Raw genomic sequence first — 27,417 nt, 5'->3', positions numbered from 1 at the left:
CCGAAGTGGGCTATCCGGTTAGATGGCGACAGTCGGCTCTTGCCAGATTACAAGGGGCCCATGGACTTGGAGGGCAGCGAGAGAGCTCTGGGGTCCCTCTCTGCTCGACGTCTGAGGGGGGGCAGGATGAGGATGTCATCGAGGTAACGGTGGAGACGTACGGAGAGGTTCCTAAGGGGAGTCGCTAGAGCCGCGAGGACCTTAGTAAGGTTCAGGGGGCCGATATCAACCCAAAGGGGAGGTCCACATATTGAGAGTGGTGAAGGTTGTAACAGAACCTGCGGAATTTGGATGGGAGTGCTGGAAGGGGATGGGTAGAAACGCTTCTGGAAGAACAATAGAAGAGAGCCGGTCCCCTTGCCTGGTACCCAATAGGATGGACTGCAAGGTGTACGTCTTAAACCTGCGGGAATCAGGTAAGGATTAAGTCGTTTTAGGTCTAGGATTGCTCTCCATCCACCTGAGAGAGTGGGGACCACAAAGAGGTGGGAGCAAAAAGCGCCACCCTCGTTGAGAGGGTGGGATGGGTTGGATAGCCTGTGTGTTGGGGGTGTTTCCGACCCAAGGCGTCGGAAGCAGGCTTCCACTTGATCCCAAGGGGTCTCTTATGGGTGCCGCCCCTTCTGTTCCTGTCGCCCGAATCGGCTCGATCCTTGGGATGGCCGAAAGGAGGGGGGGTCGGGTACCTGGGTGGGGAGAGAGACTGGTAGAGGGGTCGGGGGACCCTCTCCGACATGGCTGGGGGGCTCTGGGCTCCGGCCTCCACAAAGAGAGGGAAGGAATTTTGTGTGTTTTTTTGCTTCAGGACTCAACTAGCAGGGGTTCCAGAGCTGAGCCGGTAAATTGTCTCCCTTGATGGGAGCAGTAGCCAAGACGTGGTTCTGACATTCGCCTGTCGGTGTGTGAGCCAGGGCGGGCGGGGGACTAAGACATGAGAGGTTATAGCACTACTGGAGAACTTAACCGAATGGTAGGTGGTGACGGCCGAGAATTCTGCCATGACCGTAAGTTTAGTGATGTCCTGAAGTGCCCTTGATGGGATGAGGGGACATGCTGTTTTAGTTGACGGATCCATCGGAGCGAGGACCCGGTGAAAGGGGAAGCGGCAGTGGCCGATCTGATGGCCCAAGCGTTGGCTTGGAGAGCCCGGTATCGTAAGGCTAGTTCAGCCCTCTTGTCCTCGGGTTTCAGAGCCTCCAGAGGATCACGGGGGAGGAGGAGGAAGCTAAGCCGACAATGGGCTCATCAACCTCAAGGGTATTAGGTGGGCTGGAGAAGTCTGGATTGAGGTTAAAAACCTCTTGTCCTGGCTGGATGGGGCAGGGGAGGCCCCGGTGGACGCCAGCTGTTTGAAACCAGGTCGGAAAAGATGGGCGTAGCCGGAATCACTTCGGCTCCCACAACGGGCTGCTTGAAATTGGAATCCACTGGATCCTCCTCCGAGGAAGGGAGGGCAGAGGGAGACTATGGTACAGACCAGAGATGCTTTTTGGGGGCCTTAAGGAGAAGCGATTTGAACAGGTGTGGCTTGAACAAGCTCACCAAAGAGGGTTGGTCGGGGGTAAGGCCCTCATCCTGGGACATCTCCCCCTCCATAGACTCTGTTTCCGACAGGGGTTCACTGTAATGAGTTGGCCCCAATTTGAATTCTTCCTCCTCCTTGAATTGATCTAGTTACCTTCCTCGTCCCCCTGTTCTTTCTGGAAGAGGGCTGTCCCTCTGTAAGGTACCTGACTGTGGTAGGATCCAATCCAAGCAGGGACCTGACCGATAGCGACTTGTGTTCGGAAGTCATCGGGAGGAAGCCGGGTCTGGAAATCTGTTGGAGACCTTCCACAATCCCCTGGCAGATAGCCAGCTCCATCCATGACCTCATTTGTTCTTGAATCTTGATTATGTCCGGCTCCTCTTGGCGCAGACCAGCGGCCGTAGAAGTAAATGTAGCTTCGGGTGTCCATCTGGTCGGTGGTCCAGGGGCCTGATGCCCCTGGGGAGAGCTGTGCCTGAGGAGGAAAGAGTAATCTGGAAAAGGGGGGGGGGGAGTAGAGGTAGAAGGAGAGGAGGGTGGGAGGGCTGGAGGCACTGAGAGAGACCCCCTGGATCGCCTGAAGAATTCCTTCTCCAATGCCTATGACGCCATAAGGCGTCTCATACAGCAAGAGTACTTATATATCACATTATAGTGCTTTAGAGCTCTCTCTAAGCAGTCCACAGAGTCAGCATATTGCCCCCAGCAATCTGAGTCCTCATTTTACCCATCTTGGAAGGATGAGTCAACCTTGAGCCCAGTGGACTTTGAACTGCCAAGCTGTAGGCAGCTGGCTGCAGAAGTAGCCTTGCAGTACTGCACTCTCACCACTGTGCCACAGAGGCTCCTTAGAGGCCTTTGAAGTTCCCTTAGCCTGACTGCGCAAAAGGTGAGACTTATATTTGGCCTTGAAGGAAGGGCCTTAGTTGTCATCTGCCATTTTAAGAAGTAAAGATCATACAGAAGGATAATAGAGGCAGTTGGCTCGCCTAGGGTTTGGCCTGCGGCAAAGGCCAGGTGTCCTTTTGGCTGGTCTGCATCCCCCTTTTGGAATTTGATGTAATTAACATGTGTTATTATTATTATTATTACAGGGTTTTCCCATGTATTTTGATTCCATTTTTGTTTCATTGTTGCACATGCTTAGCATGTTAGAAGTACAGGGTCACTTGCCATTGTACCATAAGTAATGCCCTGTGTTGTTTATCTGTATAAAAATATACGTATATATGTATATACAATGTATATATTTATATATTATTATTTATTTTTAATAATTTATTTTTTATTTTATTTATTTTTTTATAGATATGAAATATATAATTTGATCACATAAATTCTGATCTTAATCTGTGAGTGAGCAACCCAGGCAAAATTTATCCAATTGGTCAAATGAATGCCTGAGGCCTCTTTTATGGCACTGGGTTGGAGATGAGGCCTCCAGCAGCTTTGCTCTCAGACGAAAACTGGGAGTGGAAGGGGTGCTGCTATACTTCGCCCTGAGCGCTGCTGCGGAATAGCCAACGATACCAATGAGGAAGAGAGGCTCTGAACAAGCTGGGGAAGCCTGTTTGACGAGCTAAAAGCACTCGCAGCGGTCAGAATGGATATCCGAGGAAATAAATTGGCTCCTGACCACGAGGCAGCGCCCAAGATGGCGGCCGCCTACCAGTCTAGTGTCGGGGCCGCTCAGGGCAGAATTAAGCCCCTCCGGCAAGGCTAGGGGCGGGGCGGCGTTCGTGGGGGGGGGGGGAGAACCAGCGGCACTTTGGAGCGCAAGAAGTTCGAGCCGCTAACGAAGGGTGGCTGGAAGCGGCAGGAATTCAGCTCGAGGCTGGGGGGGGTTAGCGCGAGAGCGCTCAATACCGCCTGCTTTTCTCCCCCTTGGGGGGGCAAGGAACGCACTCCCCTTTCTCTAGAGACACAGCCAGATGCGCAGAGGCTAAAGGAAAAACAACGTTAAAGCAAACCTTAAGCAATAGGAAAAGTCCTGAATCGGCCAAGGAGGAATAACCAACGCAACCTAACTCTCACGAGGCTGAGCATAAACTGGGGAACGCTGTAATGGAGCCACGTGATGGAAGGATGGGCGTTCCTCAGTAATTAAGCTCAGCCTACAATCAACACGGACTGAAGCACCTCCCACTCTCTGGATGATCCGAGCAGCTCTAAGGAGAAATAAGACAGACTGTAAGATAATTAAATACAGAGGTGGTTGACTATCGGTACCCAACAAATGAACTCACTAACATGCTGGAAACAAATGTTGAATGAGGTCCTGTGTTGTTCAACATATTAATGAGGGGCTAGATAACATCATTATTTATTTGTGGACACAATGACAGAGACGACCTTAGAAGACAATGTCAAGATCAGAAAGATCTTGACCAAGTGGGATAATGGGTAGAAAGCAGAAAGGTAAATTTCAAGAAGAATGATTTTCTGAAAGTTAATGACAAAAATTTTCAGTAAAATCTTTGTAGCCAAGAAATTATACTTTATATGTATAATAAACAACAGTTTTTGAAGAAATACCATGCAGCTGCTCATTGCTTTTTTATTTATATTATGTATTATCATTTAATTACACACAGATTATTTAGTGACTGCCTTGTAGAGTGTTCATAGTTACAAGAGATGAAAAAGTAACTTTATGCCGAATCTTGACAATTATGACCTTTACAGGTCTGTAAAGTAAAGGAAAACTGACCTAGGATCCTTAGCACTGTCATAGTGGTCCTAATTGTGGTTGCTAATAAAGACTACCTGTAGATTCAGGCATACACCATAAGATATCCAGATGGATTCAACTGGGATTTCATTCAGTCATTGTCAGCCTCCCAAGTAGACCAGATAGGAAACATGATAAGATAAGTTAACTCTATACTAAGGCTAGATTAACAGAAACTTGTGAGTCTGGAAATACAGATCGCCTAGTGTCTCTTTTTACAGCTTGATTATTCAGACAGAACCTTTCTAAGTTTCTTTTCTTCTCCTTGCTATTGAGTGGGCTCTTCCCCCTTTTATCTGATCATTCCCTAGGCAGCATCTCTTTCTCCCATCTTCCAAGATCTTCTCACATTCTAATAAATCACCCTCCCCTTCAGACTCATTCCCCTGCCCCAGGTTTCCAGGGGAAACAGATTTTGGTCTGTGACAACAAAATATAACTGTTAGATTATATCCCTTCTTCTTCCAGTAACTCCCCAAGAATACACAAGGCATCTTGTAAATGTTTGCTCCAGTTGAGGTGACAGCTGCTGGTGCTTTTATTGGGCATGATCTGCCTATGTGCCCTGAAATCCCACAGTAAAAGCACACCCCATGATCCCTTCTTCTCTGCCTCTCTCTCGATGACAAGGATCTCTTGGGTTCCCCATGCTGAAATCCAAGGAAGCTATTGGGATATGGGGGAAGACAAATTATAGGATCTTTTCTCCTTCAAGAGAGAAGAAAAACCAGACAGGATACATGAAAAGATGAGCTAACTCTATTTTATTATAAAACTACATTAAAAGAATATTGTGCAAGCCTGAAAATACAAATCTCCCACCATCTCTTTTTATCACCCGATTAGTTAGGGGAGTCCTTTTTAAGTCTCTTTCTCACCTATTATTCAATGGCAGGCTTCTCACCCTTTGATCTGATTGTTCTCCAGGCACATTTCTTTCCACACTCCCTTCTGGTATTCCAAGGTCATTCCCACAGTACATAATATTTCCCTCCTCTCTTGTTAGTTACAGTAATTTTCTGTCAACAGTGAACATGACATCTCATATTTATATTTACAAAATTCACTAAAGTTACATGCATGGTTACTGTTTTTCTAGTCTATGTATTGAAGTAATTTTTATTCTACACAAAATTTCTAAGCCTCCGAAGAAAACATCAAGTTTTTAATAAGGTTGTAAATCCTGAAAAGTCTTGTGAGGCCTCTATTACTCCCCAAATAAATGCAAACAAATAGCATGTACTGCTTAGCAAATCACAAGAAAATTAACAAATAGTATATTCAGGTAAATTTTAGCCTTTCTCTCATATTTTAAATTCAAATTAATTGCATCACATACAATCAGATTATGAAGTAAGTCATTATCTAGATCACGACAGAGGTATACAGGTAATATAAAAAAGAAACCCAAAATAAATGAAAGCAGTTACAAATAAAAATCAATTTGCATGCATTACATTTGCAATACTTTAATTAAATAAAAACTTCAGTTCTACAAGTAGAACTTAAAGACTACAATTTTGTTTATATACAGAACTGCATTACATTTGAGTACTCCAGCATTGCCTTCAAGTCTGAAACAGGCAAAATTCTGGAATAAGCCACACAGCATGTTTTCTTTTAAAAAAAAACCCTGGATATGACAGTTCCTTCACTAGGAAGGAAAATGTGAATGGTTACCTCTAAAGCATTGGTAGCAAGTATATATGTATCTGAATACCTCACTGTCCATATTTGCACATAAAGATTATTGTATGATCTTCACATGGCTAGTCATTCCTGAATACAGTAGTTAATTATTCATACTCACAAACTGCCTATATTCAATTACTCTTTATTCCTCTCAGCCAGGAATCTGCATTTAGGAAATAATTTCCTCCCATGAATCCCTCTCTCTCAAGCAGGTCCAGTAGGAAAGATGACATCATTGCTTTAGACATGCACCTGATTCTTAAGAAATCGCACCTCCTCCAATAAACAGGCTATTTTTTTAAAGTGACAAAGACTGACTTTGCCAGTATGCTATCGCACTCTGGAATATGTTCCCATAATACACATTCTTTCTCTCTGCTCACTGTCATAATGCAAGTTAATTTTAAAAAATTATAGAAATGAAATATAGATTACAATCCAAAACTCTTCCACTATAAGCAGAAATGTTAAACTATTGTCTTCATTATAATTATGTTGTAAATACACAAAAATACTAACTTATCTCACATATTTAAACTGATTCCAAAATATTCTAAACAAAGTATTTCTTTTTATTATCTATAGATAAGTACACAAAGTTACAAAACTAGCAACAAATAGTGAAAATCAACAACAGCATGGGAACAATCCATATTATTACACTGAGTACCTCCAGGACAGAAGCTGTAAATTTTGGTACAATGAATTTATGGCTTTCAGCAAACAATTTTTGGTTTCCTGATGCCTCGTCCTCTTCTCTCATCTCTACTCCTTGCCTTAGGAAATTGTCTGATACAGATAGTCCTCGACTTACAACAGTTCATTTAGTGACCAAAGTTACAACAGCAGTGAAAAAGTGACTTATGACTGTTTTTCACTCTTACAACCTTTGAAGCAAAATTCAGGCGCTTGGCAAGTGGTTCATATTTATGACCGTTGCTATGTCCCAAGTCCCGTGATCACTTTTTGCAATCTTCTGTCATGCAGAGTCAATGGGGAAGCCAGATTCATTTAATAACCAGGTTACTAAATTATCAACTGCAATGATTCAGCTTAACAATGGGAATGAGGCAAAACTCACTTAACAAATGTCTCACTTAACAAGAGAAATTTTGGGCTCGATTGTGTTCACAAGTTGAGGACTACCTGTACTTGGGCCTGGAGATCTGCTCTATGTCTGCTCATGAACCATATAAGAAGAGATGGGTAGGTATGTTTTGGCCCATGGGTCATGGTTTGCCAAACTCTGATCCTGTATAAACCAATCACAAGGTTCCAAATTATATAAACACATTTGGAACATTGTGATTGATTTTGTTTTATATCCTTTTTAAACAAGGCATTTGATTTAAACCCTTTTAAAACAAGGGTTTCAACAGGAAGGAAAGGGATAATAAAAATGGCCAAAGTGATGAAGATAAAACTGAACAATAAATTTATTCATTGCTTGTAACACAGGAAATCCTCCAAATTCCATAGCACTTTCACATTATTACAGAAAATATATACAATTGTAAGTTTTATTTTTATTAGTTTTATCAGTGAAAAAACACATCTCAAGATACAATAAGGTACAAACTTGCTTATATTGCTAAAATAAAAGTATTTAATTCTTATGCAATATAAAGTAGTCCTTGAATTATTATCACAATTGAACCCAATTTTCTGTTTACTAAGTTTTGCCCCATTTTATTATTTTTCCTGGCCCAGTTTTGAAGTAAATCATTGCAATTGTTAAGTTAGTAACCCAGTTGTTAAGTGAATCTGACTTCACCATTGACTTTGCTTGTCAGCAGTTTGCAAAAGCTGATCACATGACCCTGGAACACTGCAACCATCATAAATATGAAAGCAGCTGCCAAGCATCTGAATTTCAATTATGTGATCACGTGGATGCTGCAACAGTCATAAGTGTGACAAACAGTCACACAAACAGTCATAAGTGTAAGTCACTTTTTTCAGAGCTGTTGTAACTTTGAACCAGTGGTGGGATTCAAATTTTTTTACTACCTGTTCTGTGGGCATGACTTGGTGGCAGGGGAAAGATACTGTAAAATCTCCAGTTAGAGGTGGGATTTGCTGGTCCTCCGAACTAGTCAAAATTTCCGCTATCGGTTCTCCAGAACTGGTCAGAACCTACTGAATTCCACTTCTGCTTTGAACAGTCACTGAACAAAATACTGCAAGTCAAGGACTATGAAAAATGTTTTTATTAAGTTTCTTAATTTGATTTTGTTTATTGACTTTGTTTCTCTCTTTTATTTCAATTGTTTCACCATTTTCTAATTTTAAGGAAAGACAGTTTAATTTACATATAATTATGATTACATAACATATGGATGAAGAGGGCAAAAAGAAAACAATGTGGTTATACATAAAACAAACTAGAACTCATTTTGAATAGGCACAACAAAAATATGCAAGCAAAACTAAATCAAATATTATGCTGCTTATATCTGAAGAAAAAGTAAAATTCACTTTTGAGCCAACTGGATCTTGACCATTATTATCTTGCCCAATTTTTAAATCAACAGAAATGTGACCCCTTCCCAAATTAATTCTGAACAACAATTTAATAGTTGATTTGCCTTCTACCACCATAAAAGAACTAAATGGCTGTGGGAATAGTTTGAAGTAAGAGGCTGGGGTATACCCTGTTTACAGTTCTTAAATTCATATTTCATTCTGGTAGAATATCTAATAGATTATGTCAGAGAATATTCATTAACTGGCAGAGACATGGTTAACAAAGTCAGTGAGTAAGCATGGCAACAGACCAGCCAATGAGAGCTGACAGAGAGCTGGGTGTGGCTTGGCTCTTGCTAGCTTGTTGAAACTGAATTCTGCTGTGAGCTGCTCTGCTTGTGTTTTTGCTTATGTTACACTGAAATAGTCTACAAATGGTATAATCAATCTAATAATCCACAAATGATATAATAACTTTACTTATATTATTATGTTTATAAAGAAGTTAATGATCCTGCTGAATCAGTCATCTGTGTGTTTTCTGGACTTGAAATTTCTGCTGCAAACTCAGATTAGAACAAGAATCTCAGATTAGAACTCAGATTAGAACAAGGATCCCCACGAACGGACTGTGGGCTATTTGTAATTGGGCCGCACAAGTGGATGGCCAGCCACAGTGTGCACAACTCAACTTGAGCACCACCAGCCTGCCGCTCACATGGATAGTTCCCCTCTCCCACCCCAAAGCTGGGCCACCAAGCCACAAAGGTTGGAGACTACTGCATTAAATAGTTTGGTAGATTATGTGTGCAAATGCTATGTTTTAAAGTTAAATTAAACAATCGTTTGTTACCACTGGATAGTGGTGTGCAATCTTTAGCATGAAAGCTAGTTAGATTTAGTGGTTTGTGAGTTCTAGTAACGCCTTAGACATGAAAGGCATCTGTGTGGCTTTGGGTCAGTCACTCTCTCTCAGCCCACAACGTCAGACTTGGGTGACAAGTTGGCTAGTCAATTCCTGTTTGTAACCAATGGACCAACATTCAATTGATCTGGAAAAAATAAAGCAGACCCTGCACTTGCAGAAAAAACACCAGGAAGAAGATTCTTCAGCATGGATCTTCCAAATAGCTTTGGCGTATTACAAGAATATCAGTTTGTCTCCACACAAAGCTTTGAGGCAAGCTTTCATAGAATTCATTTCCAATCTATGCCATTAACATGTTTGGATGTGAGACTGAGCGTTGGTCTTACCTGACACGCCATTTCTCTTTGAGCTGCTCGGATCATCCAGAGAGTGGGAGGTGCTCCAGTCTGCGTCTGTGTAGGCTGAGCTTAATTACTGAGGAACGCTCCGCCCTCCATCACGTGGTCCCTTGCAGCGTTCCCCAGTTTGTGCGAAGTTGAGACGGAAGGAAAGGTCGCCCTCTTATCTAACTAGACTTAAAGGATCATTGGCCAAAACAAGACTCCCCCAGAAGGTGAAAAGAAAAAAAGGGCGGGGCTGGATGATCCTCGCAGCTCGAAGAGAAATGGCGTGTCAGGTAAGACCAACGCCCATTCTCCTTTGAGCTGCTCGGATCATCCAGAGAGTGGGACATACCAAAGCTTGGCTGTCCTACGGGAGGGATTCCGTCGGGTGGAAACTCTCCTGGGTCCTCGATCACCCACTGAAGGACTCGTCTGCCAAACGAGGCCTCCGCTGAGGCAAAAATGTCAATCTTATAATGCCTAATGAAAGGGGAAGGAGAGGCCCAAGTGGCGGGCCAACAAATGTCCGAAATTGGAGCCTGGGTAGCCCAGGCTGCCGAGGTAGCCGCACTTCTGGTAGAATGTGAAGTGACCCTGCTGGGAACCGGTAAGGCCTGAGACAAATAAGCCTTAGCGATAGTGGCTCTGATCCATCGGCCAATGGTAGAAGGCGACACCTTATGGCCTAATGTCTTGGGTTGAAAGGAAAGGAATAAGGACTCGGACCTTCTAAAGGGTTGTGTGCGTTTAATGTAAATGCGGAGTGCCCGCCTCACATCCAGGGTGTGCCACCGCTTCTCCCTCTCCCGCGAGAGATTGGGACAGAAGTTGGGGAGAGTGAGCTCCTGAGCCCTGTGGTCGTAGAACTACCCGGTCAGCATGGAAGATGCAGAGGTCTTTTCTCACCGAAAGGGCTGCTATCTCTGATATTCAGCGAGCTGAAGTAATCGCCACCAGGAACACAACTTTGAAGGTTAAGAATTGGAGGGTGGACTCCCTGATAGGCTCGAAGGGAGGCTTAGTTAGGGCCACAAGGACCTTGTTAAGGTCCCAGGTGGGGTATCGATGCACGGCAGGGGGACAGAGGTTAGTGGCTCCCCTGAGGAAGGCCCTGATGCGGGGGTGGTGAGAAAGGGGCCCAATATTGTCGCCGGAGACGGTCGAGAGGGCTGCTACCTGGCGTCTCAAAGTGTTAGGAGAAAGTCCTTTCTTCAGCCCGTCTTGGAGGTAATTCAAAACTTGGGCAACAGAGGACGAGAGCGGGTTGACCTGGGAACCATGGCACTACTTGCAGAAACTGACCCAAGTGGCGTTATATATTTGGTTGGTTGAAGGCCGTCTGACGGCTAAGATGGTGTCAATAACTTGGTCAGATAGGTTCTCGTTTCTTAACCGTTCCCGCTCAACCTCCAAACGGCTAATTGGAGCCATTGGGGGTCTGGATGTTGAAGAGGCCCCTGGGAAAGGGAGATCCTGTCCGGGGGGATTCTCCAGGGAGGAGACACCGATAGGTTGCGGAGGTCCACAAACCATGGACGTCTGGGCCAGTAGGGGGCCACTAGTAGTAATTCTGCTTTTTCTTGGATCAGTTTCTGTATGACTCTGGGGAGCAGAGCTAATGGGGGAAAAGCGTACAGGAGTCCCGGGGGCCACGGGCAACGGAGGGCGTTGTGATTCTCGGCCCCGGGGGAAGGGAATCTGGAGAAGAACCGTGGGAGTTGTGTGTTGAGGGGGGATGCGAAGAGGTCCACTGAGGGGAGACCGAAGATCATGGTCGCCTCCCTGAACAGGGATGGGTGGATGCGCCACTCGGACTGGTCCACCGTGGCCCTGCTCAGCCAGTCTGCTCGGGTGTTTGAGACCCCCGAGATGTGCTCTGCTTTGATCAAGAGGAGGTAACGCTCTGCCCAACGACAGAGTCGTTCGGCCTCCCTCATCAATCGGATGGACTGAGTACTCCCTTGCCTGTTGATGTGGGCCTTGGCGGTGACGTTGTCCGTGAGTATAAGGACGTGCCGCCCGCGTACCTGAGGGAGGAAGTGGCGCAGGGCCAGGTGAATCGCGTGGAGCTCCAGCCAGTTTATACTGCACACCCGCTCTGCCTGCGACCATTTGCCCTGCGTCATAAGGGATTGGATGTGAGCGCCCCAGCCGGTCAGGCTGGCGTCTGTGGTGACGGTGAGGTGATGAGGTTCCTTGAAGCCATGACCCTTGTTGATGGCAGGGTTGGTCCACCAGAGAAGAGACATGAGGACCTTTGGAGGCACCTTGATTGTGGATTTTGAGTTGCTTCTGCCGGACCTTTGAAACGGGAGCAGGAGCCACTGCAAGGACCTGGTGTGCAAACGGGCCCAAGGAACAATAGAAATGCATGAAACCATTTTTCCCAGCAATTTAGGCAATTCTAATAGGGAAGCCCTCTTTGATCGCCGAATAAGTTGAACAGAATTTTGGATACTAAGGAACCTTTCCGAAGAGAGGAAAACCTTCCCCTGAACCGTATCAATAACAGCCCCCAGGTGACATATTCGGGTAGAAGGAACCAATTGGCTCTTCTTCCAATTTACTAAGAACCCGTGGGCCTGGAGGGCAGAGAGGGTGGCCCTGATGTCCTTCTCTGCCTGGGGCTTGGGAGTGAGACAGGATGAAGATGTCATCCAGGTAGCAATGAAGTCGCACCAGGTGGTCCCTTAAGTGGGCCGCCAGGGCCGCGAGGATCTTAGTAAAGACTCTAGGGGCGGAAGCCAACCCAAAGGGAAGGGCCACATATTGGAAGTGACGATGATTGTAACAGAACCTGAGGAATTTGGAGTGGGAGGGTCGGATTGGAATGTGGAGGTATGCCTCAGAGAGGTCTACGGAAGAAAGCCAGTCCCCCTGTCTGGTACCCAGTAAAATGGACTGAAGGGTGTGCATCTTGAATTTGCGGTGGATTAGGTAACGATTAAGCCGTTTGAGATCCAAGATTGCTCTCCACACCCCTGAAGATTTGGGAACCACAAAGAGATGGGAGTAGAAACTCTGTCCTCGTTGAGAGGATGGGACTGGTTGGATGGCCTGGATGGTGAGGAGATGATGGATGGCTGAATCCATCAAACTGCGTTTGGAGGGATCCTTAGAAGGAGGGGAAGCCATGAAAAATTCGGGGGGCGGGGTTCTGAACTCCAGGGCGAGCCCAAACCTAATGGAGTCCCGGACCCAGTTATCGGAGGTAGTGGAATCCCATTGGTCAGCGAAATGTCTAAGCCGACCACCAATGGGAAGGGAAGGGCAAGATTTATTTAGAGCGCCGAAAGGGCCTCCCCCCAGAGCCTCTGAAGGGGCGCTTGTAGTTTCCACCCCTCCTATTCCGATTGCCCGGATCGGCTCGATCCTGGGGATAGGATGGCCTATAGGAGGGGGGCCTCGGGTATCTGGGCGGGAAGGGAGACTGGTAGAAAGGTTGGGAGGACCCTCTTTGAAAGGGCTGAGGGGCTCTCGAGTCTAGCCTCTGAAAAAGGGAGGGAAGGAATTTTTTCTTGCTCCTGGTTTCGGCTAGTAGGGGGTCTAGAGCCGAACCAAAAAGCTTCTCCCCCTTGATGGGAGCGGTAGCCAGCTTGACCTTATTTTTTACGTCTGCCTGCCAGGGTTTGAGCCAGAGCAGACGGCGAGTTGTGACCTGAGAGACTAGTGCCCGGGAGGAGAACTTGACCGCGTGGTATGTGGCGTCGGCTGAAAATTCTGCCGCGGCCGTGATCTTCGCAATGTCCTGATGCGCCCTTGTGTTTGAGGGGGGGACATGCGATTTTAGTTGGCGGAGCCACCAGATCGAGGACCTGGTGAAGAAGGAGGCGGCCGTAGCCGATCTGATGGCCCAGGCGTCGGCTAGATGAGCCCAGCATAAGGCTAACTCGGACCTCCTGTCCTCGGGCTTGAGGGTCTCCAGAGGGTCGCTGGGGGAGGAGGAGGATGCGAGGCCAACGATGGGCTCATCCACCTCCGGGGTATTGAGGAGGGTGCAAAAACTTGGCTCGAGGTTAAAGAACCTCTTGTCCTGAGTAGATGGAGCAAGGGGGGGCCCCGTAAAACCTAGCTGGTTTGAAACTAGGTTGTGGAAGATGGGTGGAGCTGGGACAACGTCCTCTGCTACCACGGGTTGCCTAAACATGGCGTCCTCTGGATCTTCAGCAGAGGAAGGGGGGGCAGAGGGGGTTGTGCGGCTAGGCCAGAGGTGTTCTTGGCCTTGAAGAGGATAGATTTAAACATGTGGCGTTTGAACAGTCCCACAAAGGAAGGTTGGTCAGGGATGAGACCTTCGTCCTCCGACAGTTCTGCCTCCATCGGATCTAACTCCGATAAGGGCTCCCCATGGAAAGTGGATACCCATTCAAACTCCTCCTCCTCCCTGTATTGGTCCAGAACCTCCATATCCTCCTCCAGTTCCCCTTCTGGAGGAGGGCTGGCCCCTTGTGAAGGTACCTGACCGTGAGTAGGGTCCGGAGTGGGCGTGGACCTGGCTGATAGTGACTTGTGTGCGGGAGCCATCTGAAGGAGGCCTGGCCTGGCCATCTGCTGCAGGCCTTGAGCAATTCCCTGGCGAATTGCCTGCTCCATCCAAGCCCTCATATGATCAGGCATCTCGATTGTGGGGGGCTCCTCCTGTCGGAGACTGGCGGCCGTGGGGGTGAATGTGGCTTCGGGCATCCACCTGGTCAATGGTCCAGGGACCTGAGACTCCTGAGGTGAGCTGTGCCTGGAGAGGGGAGAACAAACTGGAGGAGGGGGGGTGCATAGAGGTAGAAGGAATGGCTGGAGGTGCTGGTTGAGGCACCCTGGATCGCCTGTCGAACTCTTTCTCTAACGCCTTATGGCGTCTTAAGACATCCCTTTGAGAGGCCTTGGATGCCTCCTAAGAGGTTTCCTTAGCCTGTCTGCGCACATGGTGGGACTTAGATTTGGCCTTCAAAGAAAGGTGGTTAGCGGAATTGTCGTCTGCCATTGTACAAAGGATTGAGTAGAACAATGTAGGAGGTTGGCACGCCAAGGATACAACCTACGGAGGAGGCCGGGTATCCTAAAGCTGGCCCGCGCCCCCTTTTAGAATTTGGAAAGGAATAATCTGAAAAATATAAATAATAATTATATTATTACTATAATAATAATTATTATTATTAATGTTAATATATTGTCAGAATACGTATCTGAAAGCAATGCTTCTGCAGTGATGAATATATATATATTTAAATAAATGCTGTGAGTGATTACTCACCAATGGAATAGAGTTGAACAACAAGTGTACAAATATGAAGATATTCTTTATCTTGTTACTATGAGACAAACTTGCAGAAAAGTTGGTAGATAAAAAAGCCCAATTGATCAAATTAACGCCAAGAATGTAAACGGCCTCAGGCAGCTTGCCCCCACCGAGGGAGGGAGTGGCTGCACTTGCTTCCTCGCCCTGAGCACTGCTGTGGAAGCCAACACTTTGAACAAAAAATAATTCTGCCTTTTTTTATTAGGATTAGTCACCCAGCGGTGGAAAAGGAAGGCCCTAACAGGCTGGAAGGCCTGTGGCAAGGGCTAATCTGAACGTCGCAGCTGCGGAGAGGCCACAAGATGGCGCCCGAGCATGAGGCGATGCCCAAAATGGCGGCCGCCTGCGAATCCTTTGAAACAGGCCGCTCAGGGCAGATTAAAGTCCCTCTAGCTGAAAAAAATGCAACGAGGACAGCAATAAATCGCCTCTACCAGGGGCGATCGGCGTTGGGTGGGGGGAAAGCCAGCTGCGCTAAAGCGCAATCAATTCAGGCCACTGGTGAAGGCGGCACGAGGAAAAGGCAGGAAATGAAAAAGAACGAATTGGGGGGGTTTAGCGCAGAAGCGCTGCTAAGCCGCCCGCTCAACCCCCTTGGGGGCAAAATTTCGCACACCCCTGGCATCCAAGGCACCCTCAAATGCGCAGAGGCTAAGGAAAGATAATACACTGAAAATGAAATCAAACCTGAAATTCAATAGAGTGCTTGGATCGGCCAAAGAAGTGAGAATGCAAAACTCACAGCCTAACTCTGCGAAGGCTGAGCATAAACTGGGGAACGCTGCAAGGGACCACGTGATGGAGGGCGGAGCGTTCCTCAGTAATTAAGCTCAGCCTACACAGACGCAGACTGGAGCACCTCCCACTCTCTGGATGATCCGAGCAGTTCAAAGGAGAAAAGTGGAAGTATCAAACTTAACAGTATGCATGATGGGTGAAATATCTTGTCTACTTGTATGCAAAAACTATACATAGCCAATAAAGCTATCAACCATTATTCAAAGCAGTCAATTTAACCTTCTTTGCTAAACTCCATCAACTTTTGCAGTCATCATCCATTGTGGGAATCAAAATATAATTCCATTTTTGTAGATAAAATATTCTTACTGCTATCAGCATATATAACATCAAAGTTCCATTTTTTCAAGTTATTTATCCATTAAGCCCAAAAGAAAAATATCTGGTTTTACCTTTATAATCACTTAATGTTCTGTATTAAGATGTGAATCCTACTCCAATATTTCTTTGCTTTATCACATGTCCATTATAAATATTAAAAAGAAGAACCATTAGAAACTGGCACTAGATTGATAGGGAAAATTGAAGAATATGGATAAGTTGCAGGATTGAAAATAAACAAAGAAAAAACTAAAATTATAGTTAAAAAAAAACTTTACAGATAAACAGAGAAATGAACAGGTCCAAATGGCTCTTTGAGTGTTTAAGGTTGCAGAAACAGGCAGTCAAACTAAATGCCTGAAGGACCCCATCCTGTCACTGAGAATCCAGGCATTTCAGTGAGCTGCACACTGAATTTATATTAGTGGTCTGCGGGATTTAAAATTATGAATTTAGTGGTCCCTGAGGTCCGAAAAGTTGAGGACCCCTGCTATAAAGGATCTTTATAGAGAATACCTCTTCCTCAGTAGCTAACATGGCCTGGCACTCTCCAAAAGGCTTCCCAACTGCCCCTTAAGGGATGGAACAAATATTATTTGGAAAGTGATATCCAGCTATTGTCTGCTAAGGGAGGGCAATTAGTGTCAATGTCTGGAGACAATTGCTGTAGCAATTGTAACCAGTAAGGTTTTTTTAAAAAAGATTTTCCAGCTAGTGTATTGTCTTATTTTGTTCATTCCTGGCTGGAAACCAAAGGCCAGCTTCAGCTGAGTCTGGCACGTTCGCTTAGCAAGACTGGCTGACTCCTACCACCTTACATTTTTCAAAGCCAGGTATGGGAAAGAGGCAAACTTGGTGACATCAGGTAACATTTTGGCATGCTTATGGAAGCTAGGTAAGATAGAACAAAACAACTTTTTGGAATTAGGGAATTAACTTATATTTGGTAAAAGATAATGGCAGAGAAAGATTTGAAATGTACGTATAATCTCATTTGCAACACCATCAGTAAGATAATAGGCTGATTAAAAGACAACACAATCACTTCAGATTTGGAGCACTGGAAGCCATTCAATAATACACAAATGTGTCTGTGCTAACTCTGAGGAGGTCCTAAGAAAAATTAAAATGACTGTCCTGGAATCATAGCAACCAATACTGAGGCTGTTCAGGAGGATGCAGAGAGCAATCTTTTGTGTCTGAATTGAACAATTTAACTTGCAGGGAATTGCTTCTTTAGTATCCCAAAAGTCTTTCATATGTATGAAGCCCCCAATTTTTGCCATGTCTTCTTCTTTATTGATCAAGTGTGATTGGACACATAAGAAATTTGTTTCTGGTACATAAGCGCTCATTGTAGATACAAACAGCAAAGTAATAGATCATAAATTATCACGACAATCACTGATCATAAGTTACAAAATAACAAGTGATAAATCATAAGATACCAATAGGAGAAGATAACAGGAAAGATGAGAAGTTGAGAAGGAAAATTCCAATTCGGTGTACTACATGGGTAAATATTTTTAGGCCTAAGACAGTGCTGTGGGAATTAGGTGTTCAGAAGAATGGTGGCATGGGGGGGTGGGGGGGATATTTTTGTGTCTAGTTGTTTTGGCATGCAATGCCCTAAAGCAACGTTCTGAGGTGAGAAGTTAAAACAATTTATGATCAAGATGAGAATGGTTTGTAGATATTTTCTCAGTCCTCTTTGTAGTTCATGCAGTATATAGATCCTCAATGGAAGACAAGCTGGTTACAATTATTTTTTCTGCAATCCTATCTGTTGGAGTCTGTACCTGTCCTGTTTGGTTGCTGTGTCAAACCAGACAGTTATTGAGGTACAAATGACAAACTCAATAATTCATCTTTAGAAAGTAGATCCTTGGGCAATCTGAACTTTCTGAGTTGATGCAGGAAGAAATTCTTTGTGATGTTTTTTTTAATGATGATTCTAACGTCAAATCCTTCGAGATAATCGAACCCAGAAACCTGAAAGCCTCTACTGTTGATACTGTGTTGTCTAATATTGTAAGAGGTGGTAGGGAGAGCTTCTTCTAAACTCTACTGTTATTTCTATAGTTTAAGAGTATTCAGCTTGATGGTTCTGGCTGCACCACTGTGCCAGGCGATCTATTACTCATCTATATGCAAACTCATTTTCTCAAATGAGACCAATGACTATTGTATCATCTCCAAATGCCCGTACTTTAACAGAGGGATCCTTTGAGATGCAGTCATTGGTATATATAGAGAAAAGTAATGAAGATAGTACTGAGGGCTCCTGTGCTAACTGAATGGGTATTCCCTAGCTTCACCTGCAGCCTCCTTTATTTTAGAAAGCTTATAATCTATCTACAAGTGTGGTCAGGCACAGCTAGCTGAGTCAGTTTAGACAGGGTGAAATGTTGGTGTTGAATGCCAAGCTAATGTAGGAGACGACCAGGTTGAGCCCAAGGGAGGAGTAAAATGCAGCATAAGTCATGAGCCCCTGTGTGTCCACAAGAGATCTAAGTCCAGCCCATCTTAAATTCCATTTTTAACTCCCGCAGATTCCTGTAATGGTCACTTGGCCAAATTCTTGTAGCAACCTAAGCTTGCAATAAATCTTCATACTCATTTGAACTGTCTGAATCTCCTAATTTCCCCAGCCCTTGACAGCTGAAGTCTTTAAAAAAGGATCCTTACTTAGGTCTTTGGGGATTCAAGATGTTGTAAGATATAGTGCAGTGTCATATTGACAGCACCATCTGCTGATCTATTTGCAGGGTAAGCAAATTGCAAGGGGTCTAACCTTTTGAAGGTTTTCATAACTATAGATGTCTAGTTCGGTCTGTAATCATTCAAGTCCTTGATGAAGGGTTTCTTGGGTGCCCAGATGATATAAACTTTCAAACAAGAGGGAGTTACCCTATCTGGGCCTGGTGCTTTACTAGCGTTTTGCCTGGGAAATAGACCTCATACATCTTTTTCTGTGATTGCCAGAGGTATGGGGCCCAAGGGATGAAGTCAGGTGTAGGAGACGTGGTTGTTGTTGGTGTATCTGAGATGGAGAGGATAGCAATATTAACAGGAGTCTCCTCTCAAACCTACAGTAGAACACATTCAGGTTATCTGCTGATTCTCTCCAGCTCTTGGCTTAGGTTATCACTATTAAAATCTCCTAATACAATGAGTAGGGAGTCTGGAATATCTCTGTTCAGCCCACAGGATTTGGTCAGTTAAAGTTTGCCATGCCTTGCTTATGCAAGCTTGGAGTGGTGTGTAGACCTCAACTAGAATGAACGAAGAAAACTCTTGGGGGGGGGGTGCGTAATAGGGTGTGCAAATAATGAATAGTGTCTCTAAATCCAGATAATAAAATTTATTTAGTGTAGTGATATTTTTACATCATCGGTGGTTAATATAAAAGTAGATACTTCCTTTTTTTAACCAGATATTTCTGCAATTTTGTCTGCTCTTTGAATCTGAAATCCTGGGATTTACAAGCAGTTATCATTAATTGAATTATCCAGCCATATTTCAGTGAAGCAGAGGGCTGCTGAGTTGGAAAAGTCTGAGTTGTTTCTATTTAAAAGGAGCAGTTCGTCTATTTTATTTAAGAGTAAGATTAAATAAAGCTACTCCTGCCTTTTTTTTCTTTGCCCTGTGTTCTTAGATCAGTGCAAAAGGCAGTTTCTCCTCCTCCTCCTCACTAACTAGCTGTATGCTTTCCCCATCTGAAGCCTCAGGGCTGTCCTGCTGCAGTTGTGCTTCAGCCAAATTACTCTCAGATGGCTGCTCAGAGCCATTGACCAACTCCCATCCTGAATGCTTGGGACTGGTTCATCTTCCTCCGAACTGACATCTGAAGAGGTATCTGGGGAGTCACCACATACAGTTCTGTTTTACTTTAGAATGTTTATCAGAGTGTATGTCCAGGATATGTGGCTTAATCAAAGCTTCTGCATAAGTCTTTAACAAAAGTCTTAGGTCCAGTTTGGTACTCTGTTGAAAAAAGATTTTGAGGCTTTCATTCAATTTCAGATCATATTTTACAGGTGACACTGCTTATATAACCAAATAATAGTTTGCACTGTACAAAAACATTGCTTTGCCATAAATCTTGTTGTAGTGAAAAATCTAACTGCTGTCATTTTTCCAGTTTTATTTGAAGGTCCATTCAAGTGATTCAGGGCTTGAAATATGTTACAGGTGAGAGGAAAATTTGTTTAACTAACAGATTCCTTTCATATAAAATGTTCTAATTTTGGTTATTTAGCAGACACTGAAGAAGAGAGGGAACCTGGACCAATGCCATGACATTACTTTCTTTTTCCCATGTTGTTCAGATCCATTCAGATCTTTTTAAATTTAATCATAAGTTTACAAAAAATCATATAAGTGTAATCTAGTATAGGTGTCCCCAATCCCCATGGCAGGGACTTGTACCAGTCTGTGGCCTGCTAATTACCAGGCATCACAGTTGGAGGTGAGCAATGGACAAGCAAGTGAAACTATCTCCAACCCCAGTCTGTGGAAAAATGATCTTCCATTAAACCAGTCCCTAGTGCCAAAGGTTGGGGAATACTAATCTAGTGTACTTATTTTAACTAAAAATTAGCTAAGAAACCAAAGTAACTAAAATATACTAAATGAATATGAAACTGAAAGGGTAGAACATTGGGTGGGTTGGCTCTTCTACTAGGAAAGATTAATAGAATGTCCACTAAACTAAATTCAAACATATAATCTTAAAAAATGTTAGGAATAAAAAATATAATTAGGGTGAAGAGGTGCTCCAAGCCACAAAGATTGCGGACCGCTGATGTACAGTATAGCTGTAAGTCACAAAGGACTTTAATTCTATATCTTGAATAGTTTCCTAGGTCTTCTGGCTAAGAACAAGAATATTGTTCCAGAACAATGGAAATACTGCAGCTTGTTGCTGTCTCATACCACCAGTTAAGCAATATAGAAGTTTTCTTTTGAATGAATTGTTAAACTCAACTTCACATGTAATATACATAAATTAACAAAGCATAGATAACCATGGCAAGATTATTTCTCTGGCACTCAGAACCCAAAAGAACATAAATAATTCTCTCATTGTTAGTCTGTCCAGCCATGCCCAAATCTGCACTCTTTATTACATCTATAAGTTTTGATATTTAAAAATGTCTAAAAGATGAAAGAGAGAAGTTATGTGAAATGGTGGTATTTAGAACAGCTTAGCAAGCACAACCAGAGGCTTCCTTGTTTGTTATAATCTGCAGCAACCCTAACTGCTCCTAGCCTTAACTCAGATATTCTACTCCAGAGGTGTCATGGCGGTGTCACGGGACATATCGGGACTTTTCTCCCTTCACTAAACCGGGAGTGGGCATGGCCAATATGTGATGCATCTGGCCCACGGGCCGCGAGTTTGACAGCCCTGTTCTACTCAGAAACTGAAAAATGAGAGATTAAAAAGTTTCATTTCTTCTTTACATGGATTTGGGCAACCAGGTTATTTTCAATGCCAAAATCATACTTAATGATAATCAAAGATCTAAGACTTCTTCAAACTACAGAAAAAAGGATGGGTTGTGATGTATTCTAGAATGTACTAGATTCTATCCAGACTGTTTGGAGTTCATCGCTTGCAAAGGAGTCGTGCTAGATCTATAAGGGATAACTTCAAAAGATATGTAATTCTGTAATTTAACAACTCTATCCACCACTTCAATCTACATATTAAATCAATTTATCTATAACATAAATTAAATCCATAATGCAATTTGGCTTAGCATATTGAGAAAATTCTATCTCTTGATGGGGTGGCCTTATTTCTTCCACAATGTGTGGGAAGTTAGCACCCACCCCTCTCCTAGAAGAATGAAATATTCCAGGAAATATTAAAAAGACAGAATATTTCCCCTATGCCAGCCCCGGGACCATCTTGATTCAGATTTAGGGCCGTCACAGGGGAGACGGGCAGCTGTGGAAACGAGAGAACAGTGAGAAGGGAGGATAGCCACAAGAACATTCTTTCGCCAGAGGTCAAGGTTGTATCCCTGAAGTTTGGAGGGGAGTGACTGGACTCGGTGGAATTCAGAATCGAGCTGGATTGGAGAGCGTGACTTGAGAATTATCAATAGTGGCTGGGTGTGAGCTAACTGTAGCAGAGGAAAGCACGGGAATTCTGATTTAGGTTTTCCCCTGATGTGCCAATATGACTTCTCTAATAAATTCTTACTTGGATGGAGTTTGTCTCTGAGTGCTGAATTTGGGGTGGAGAGTTTGGTTGGAATGCTGACACCCTAAAAGAGAAATCTTAAGGGACACAGAAACTCAGCTCCAGCGGATAGTTTGGTGCCAGCTTATCTACAAAAGACTGGGCCATCTTATCTACAACACAAAAAACCTTCAGCTCCAGGGAGATAGGATTACCCTCACTCAGATCCAAACCAGGACAAAGCCATTAAGCCATAATAGGAATTGCCCAAAGCCCCTTCATTATATCACCCAGCAAGATTCAACCAAGCTTGGGACTCAAGACAACCTACAGTTACCCCTGCATGGCCCCTTGGGAGTCTGACAACCAATTAGAATACATTTCTTTCACAGGAAGAGGAAGCAAATTCAAAGCTCCAAAGAGGGTATAAATATATCTCACTCTCCACTCCATGGGGTCAGCTACCCAGGACTTCAAACCATGTGGTCCTGTCCACCATTAAACATCTTTCCAATCAGCCTCCATGTTTTCAGTGTCTTTCTTCCCACTTGAAGAACCCAGATGGACATTTTTTCCAACAAATGCTTAAAACAAATTACAACTAGTATGATGTGTGAAGCCAAACATTGACAGCATTCTGTCCAACATATTGATGATGTTTTCATAACTCTAGCCTTGTCTTCCATCTACTTTGGACCCATGCCAATTTGCATATAGGAGTAACAGATCAACTGATGATTATGGACATTGTTGTCTATACTGTACTGAATCATTTGGAACAACAGGGAACATGCGCAAGGCTGTTATTTGTGGATTATAGTTCTGCCCTTATCAGCATTCTACCCAACAGGCTGTTTTTTTAAAATATCCAATTTGGGTATAAATCAGAAGATTTGTTTGTGGATAAAGGATTTTCTGACAGATAGGCCACAGTCAATAAAGATGGGATCTTACCATTCTTCTACTCTGATATTAAGCACAAGAGCCCCCCAGGGTTGTGTGCTAACCCTTTCCTTTGTATACACATGACTGCACCCCATTGTATATCACCAACTCAATTATCAAATTTGCGGATGACACAACAGTGGTGGGGCTCATTATTAAGAACAATGCGTCTGCTTATAAAAAGGAAGTACAAGACTGACATGCTGGTGCAAAGAAAATAATCTTACACTTAACACCAAAAAAACTAAACAACTTGTAATTGATTTGAGGAGGAAAAGAAATGTACATTTACCACTGTACATAAATGGCAAGGAAGTGGAGATGGCTGGTAGTTTTAAATTTCTGGGCGCTTATATCTCAGAGGACCTCGCATGGACTATGAATGCTAACATGCTTGTGAAGAAGTCACAGAAGAGGCTGTACTTCCTGGGAATGCTCAGGAAGATCAATCTATCTCAGCATCTACTTCTGTCCTACTACCGCAGCACCACTGAGAGTGTCCTGACATACGGCACCCTTGCATGGGGTGGGAGCAGCTCTGTAGCGAACGAAAAAGCTCTACAGAGAATCATTAAAACTGCCCAGGCTCCAGCTACCAGCCCTGGACGGTATCTTCACATCTCGCTGTTTGAGGAAGTTGCACAATGTTCAGAGACTCTTCCCATCCTGGTGTTATGTGAATTTCGTTGTATGTGTATACTGTGAATATCCGTACAGTGACAATAAAGTATTACAGTAGACCTGCTCTGAGAACTGACTAAAAGTTCAGAAATATAACATAGTGCATTGAACTAGAATGAACGCTTAATAGCTTAAAAAAGGTGTATAATTTCAACATAAAGTATATTAACAGCCTTACATCCTGCCCTAGGAATACTGAAAAGTAATTATAGCAGAAATCAGTGAAAGTGTGAATAGGTTGGCCCCTTATAGAGGATCCACAAGGTAAATGTTTCTCTAAATAATCCAGCACATCTCCAGTTTTTGTAAAAAAGTGGGAACAAGCATAAAACGTCATAACAGCGGAGATGTGGGACATTTAAAAGTCCGTTTTATTGTGTACTGACGGAAAAGCTCATACAAATTTAGGGGAAAACGTCATAACCGGCTCCCCAAAATGCAAGAGGCAGCAGTGAATCTTCAAAAGCCCAAGGTCCACCATCGCTCCCTGACCCCACTGCCGCCAAGGCGTTTGGTGAAGCGCCCGGTTTTCGCGCGGGAGTGGGGAGCTTTCGCCGGTGACGCCGAGCTGAAACGGCAGCGTCGGCCCGCAGACCAAACTAAGCGCGGGGAACCCAGGAAAACGAGGCTGCGCATGGCCCCCCCAGTTCAGCCGCGGCGGCGGCAAGGGGATTGCGGGGAGGAGGGAGCGAGCAGCAGGCCTGCAGCACGAAGGCCCAAGATTAAGGGAGGGCGAGAAAGACCATCCATCTTGAGGGGAAGCCCGCCCCCCTCTTTCCAAAGCCCCCCGGGGAGGAGAAAGAGGCGACTCCAGCTCCCTTTGGCTATGCCCTCGCGCTTAACCCCGCGCCGGAATCGCCAGCCGCCGCCACTGACTCACCGCCGTTGCCCACGGAACAGCTCGCGGGGACAGCGCCGTACGGAGGGAATCCCCTCTCGTCAAGTCGCTGCTATGACTACAGGAGGCCGGCGGCGCCATCTCGCGAGAGCACGAGAAAGCCGCGCCCAACTAGCTTTACCTCGCTGTGCAACGGGATGCTGGGCGGGAGTTCGCGTCACCCATTACCGATGATCTTCGCTTAGGTGACCTCGGTAAGCTCCGCCGCCCTCGTTATTCTGGTGGCTCGGCGGTGTCTGGCGCTTACGGAGGCTCTTGAGGCAGAGAGTTGGGCTCAGGCGGGCTGTTTCCTCTCTTTCCACCCGCTATCCGGTAAGGGAGAAGAGGTGCACCCTTTCTTTTTTTTTTTTGAATTTTTTTTCGATTTTTGAAAACAAACATAAACAAGCAAAACATAAAACATAAAAACATAAAACATCTTTTTTGAAAGCAGCTTGATCCCGGGTTTCATCTCTTCGTACAGACACAAATTCAAGTTCATGCTCATTTTTATATTCCATTCCATATCTTATTACTATTCTACATTTTCAATATAGCTTCTCCCCTCTTCTAACTTTCTTAATTTTATTTTATTTATCTCATCTCAATTCAAATCATTGTACTTATATTCTTTGTCTGTCCTGTTTCAACTGTCTACTTTCTTTTCTCATTAAACAAAATTTCTCCTGTAATCACTGATTGGAGTATGACGTCTTTATATCTTCCCCCTAAATTTATAACACTTAATATAATACATAACTTCCATTTGGATTCTGCTTGGTACTTTCTAAAACTACACACTGTATTTTTTTAAAAAGAAAAAATTATAAATGTATAATATAATTAGAACAACAATCCATACCATTTCAATTCTATCATTAATATTAATATTCATTTAAATCTTAACATTTTGCACATTATTTTTCAGATAAATATCATACTTCTATGGGAACACTTATAAACTTTCCATAGTTAATTCCCCCCCTTCACTTATATTTTATAAAACATTAAGTAATTAAAATGTTCCCGTTCCTTCCTAATTCAATTCTCTCATTTATTTTATTTCATTTATTTTGTTCACAAAAGCTTCACTAAATTACACTGACTATTTTATCCCTCTTTTAATCATATGTTGTTTCCAATTTTCTAACATTATTTCTTTTACAAATATAACAAAACCATCTTGTGTATCTTCACAGAATCCCTTTTTCAGTTAGATTTTCACCCATTATCTCTGAATAAGTCCTGTTTCTTTACATCTTGCTCCAAATCTTTGTAACTTCTCTTCCTTTCCTTCTTCCCTTCTCTCTCCCCTTTTTACCCCCCTGTCTCTCCACCTCCATTTCCCTCTTCTGTATTCCCCTTTTCTGTTGCTTGCCAATATTATATCCACTTTTCAAATTATTTTTCCCTTTTTTGGTTGTTTTTTTAGATCTTAAATTCTCCATTCTCTTTCCCCTTTCTTCCCCAGATAGAGTTACTTGTTCATTAAAGATGGCTTCTTCTTTGTCCCAATCTTCTTGTTGTGCAGTCTTTTCTTGTTTCTCGTAGTTACAAATCGCCATTTCTAAGAATTGAAAAACAGAGCCAAAGGAGCCCTTCCCTTCTTGTGTCTCTTCTTTATAGTTTTTAAATTCCATTTTCAGTTCATCCAGAGATAGTGCCATTGTAAAAAATTTTAAACAATCACCCAATTGTTTTTAGTCATTCATATATAATATCCAAAAATCCCAAAGTCACCAAGCAATCCAAATACACACAAGCTGTTTCTTTTTACACTTTCTTCTTTTTTCACTTTCTCTTTTTGGGGTTACTATTTAGTTACAAAGTTCCAGTTAAAATGTATCTTTTAGAAGTCTTATTGAGATTTTACATTAAATTCTTTTAAAATCCAGGCAGTCTCCTCCTTCCAGATCCTGCCCTTATTCTTTTCCTCTCCCTACTTATAGACAAAAAGAATTTTTTAGTGTCCAGAAATCCCTTTGGCATTTAATTATATTTTCAGCTTAATTATTGGTGCCAAAGCAGACTTTTCCGATTTCTTATTCAGCTCTTTTCGTTGTCAACGTGAGGAAGGAGAGTGAAGAAAAAAAAACTTTCCCATTTCACTTTCTTTTGCTGCTTCTGACTCTTCTTTGGGAGCGATGTTATCTTTTATAAAATTTAAATTTCAGGGTACCTTAGTTGTTGCTTTTTATCCCGGTCAGCCAAAACTTTCACTTCTTATCTTCCTCCTGCACTTTCTTTTCTGGTTGAGTGCTTCTTTGAGGTGGCCATTTCTGACCACCACTCCTACCGCCTTCAGGAAAGGGAGTTTGACCAGCTGAGGAGGAGAGATGCAGCTCTCCTCGACCCTGCTGGCGATCTCCCCTCTCTTCACCACCTCTACAGGGTGGCTTAGCCCCGAAGCCAGCTGGCTCGGGGCGCTCCAGCGGCGAGCCCAGGCAGAAACTGCGCATGATCGCGGATTCCTGCCTGCCGCCGAAGCCCTGCAAACCAGAAGTTTACGAGGTGCACCCTTTCATCAATCGTCTGGAATCTGCAGAGAGCCAAAGCCCTTTCAGTGGACACCCAAGGCTGATTTTTCAGTATCATTTACTTTATCCAGTGGTGTATTAGCCATTAAGCAGACTAAGCC

The 27,417-nt window shown here is 43.8% G+C and overlaps 1 protein-coding gene across 2 annotated transcripts in view; it reads right to left on the bottom strand.

The window, feature by feature from the left end:
* USP54 (ubiquitin specific peptidase 54) overlaps nt 1-24,908 on the bottom strand; it is a 134,369-nt gene extending 109,461 nt beyond the window's left edge. The window contains exon 1 of one of the 2 annotated variants that reach the window (XM_087933855.1): nt 24,783-24,908. The gene's annotated coding sequence lies outside the window, so the exon portion shown is untranslated. Of the gene's footprint in view, nt 1-6,069; nt 6,189-24,782 lie in introns of those variants that run through there. The other variant, XM_087933856.1, reaches the window with a different exon arrangement.
* Between the last annotated feature and the right edge of the window lie 2,509 nt (nt 24,909-27,417).

This window comes from Pseudonaja textilis, chromosome 4 (assembly GCF_049901715.1).
Source record: "Pseudonaja textilis isolate UNSWEBS1 chromosome 4, rPseTex1.2, whole genome shotgun sequence".
NCBI classification, from domain to species: domain Eukaryota; kingdom Metazoa; phylum Chordata; class Lepidosauria; order Squamata; family Elapidae; genus Pseudonaja; species Pseudonaja textilis.
This window is presented reverse-complemented; position numbering and strand designations above follow the sequence as displayed.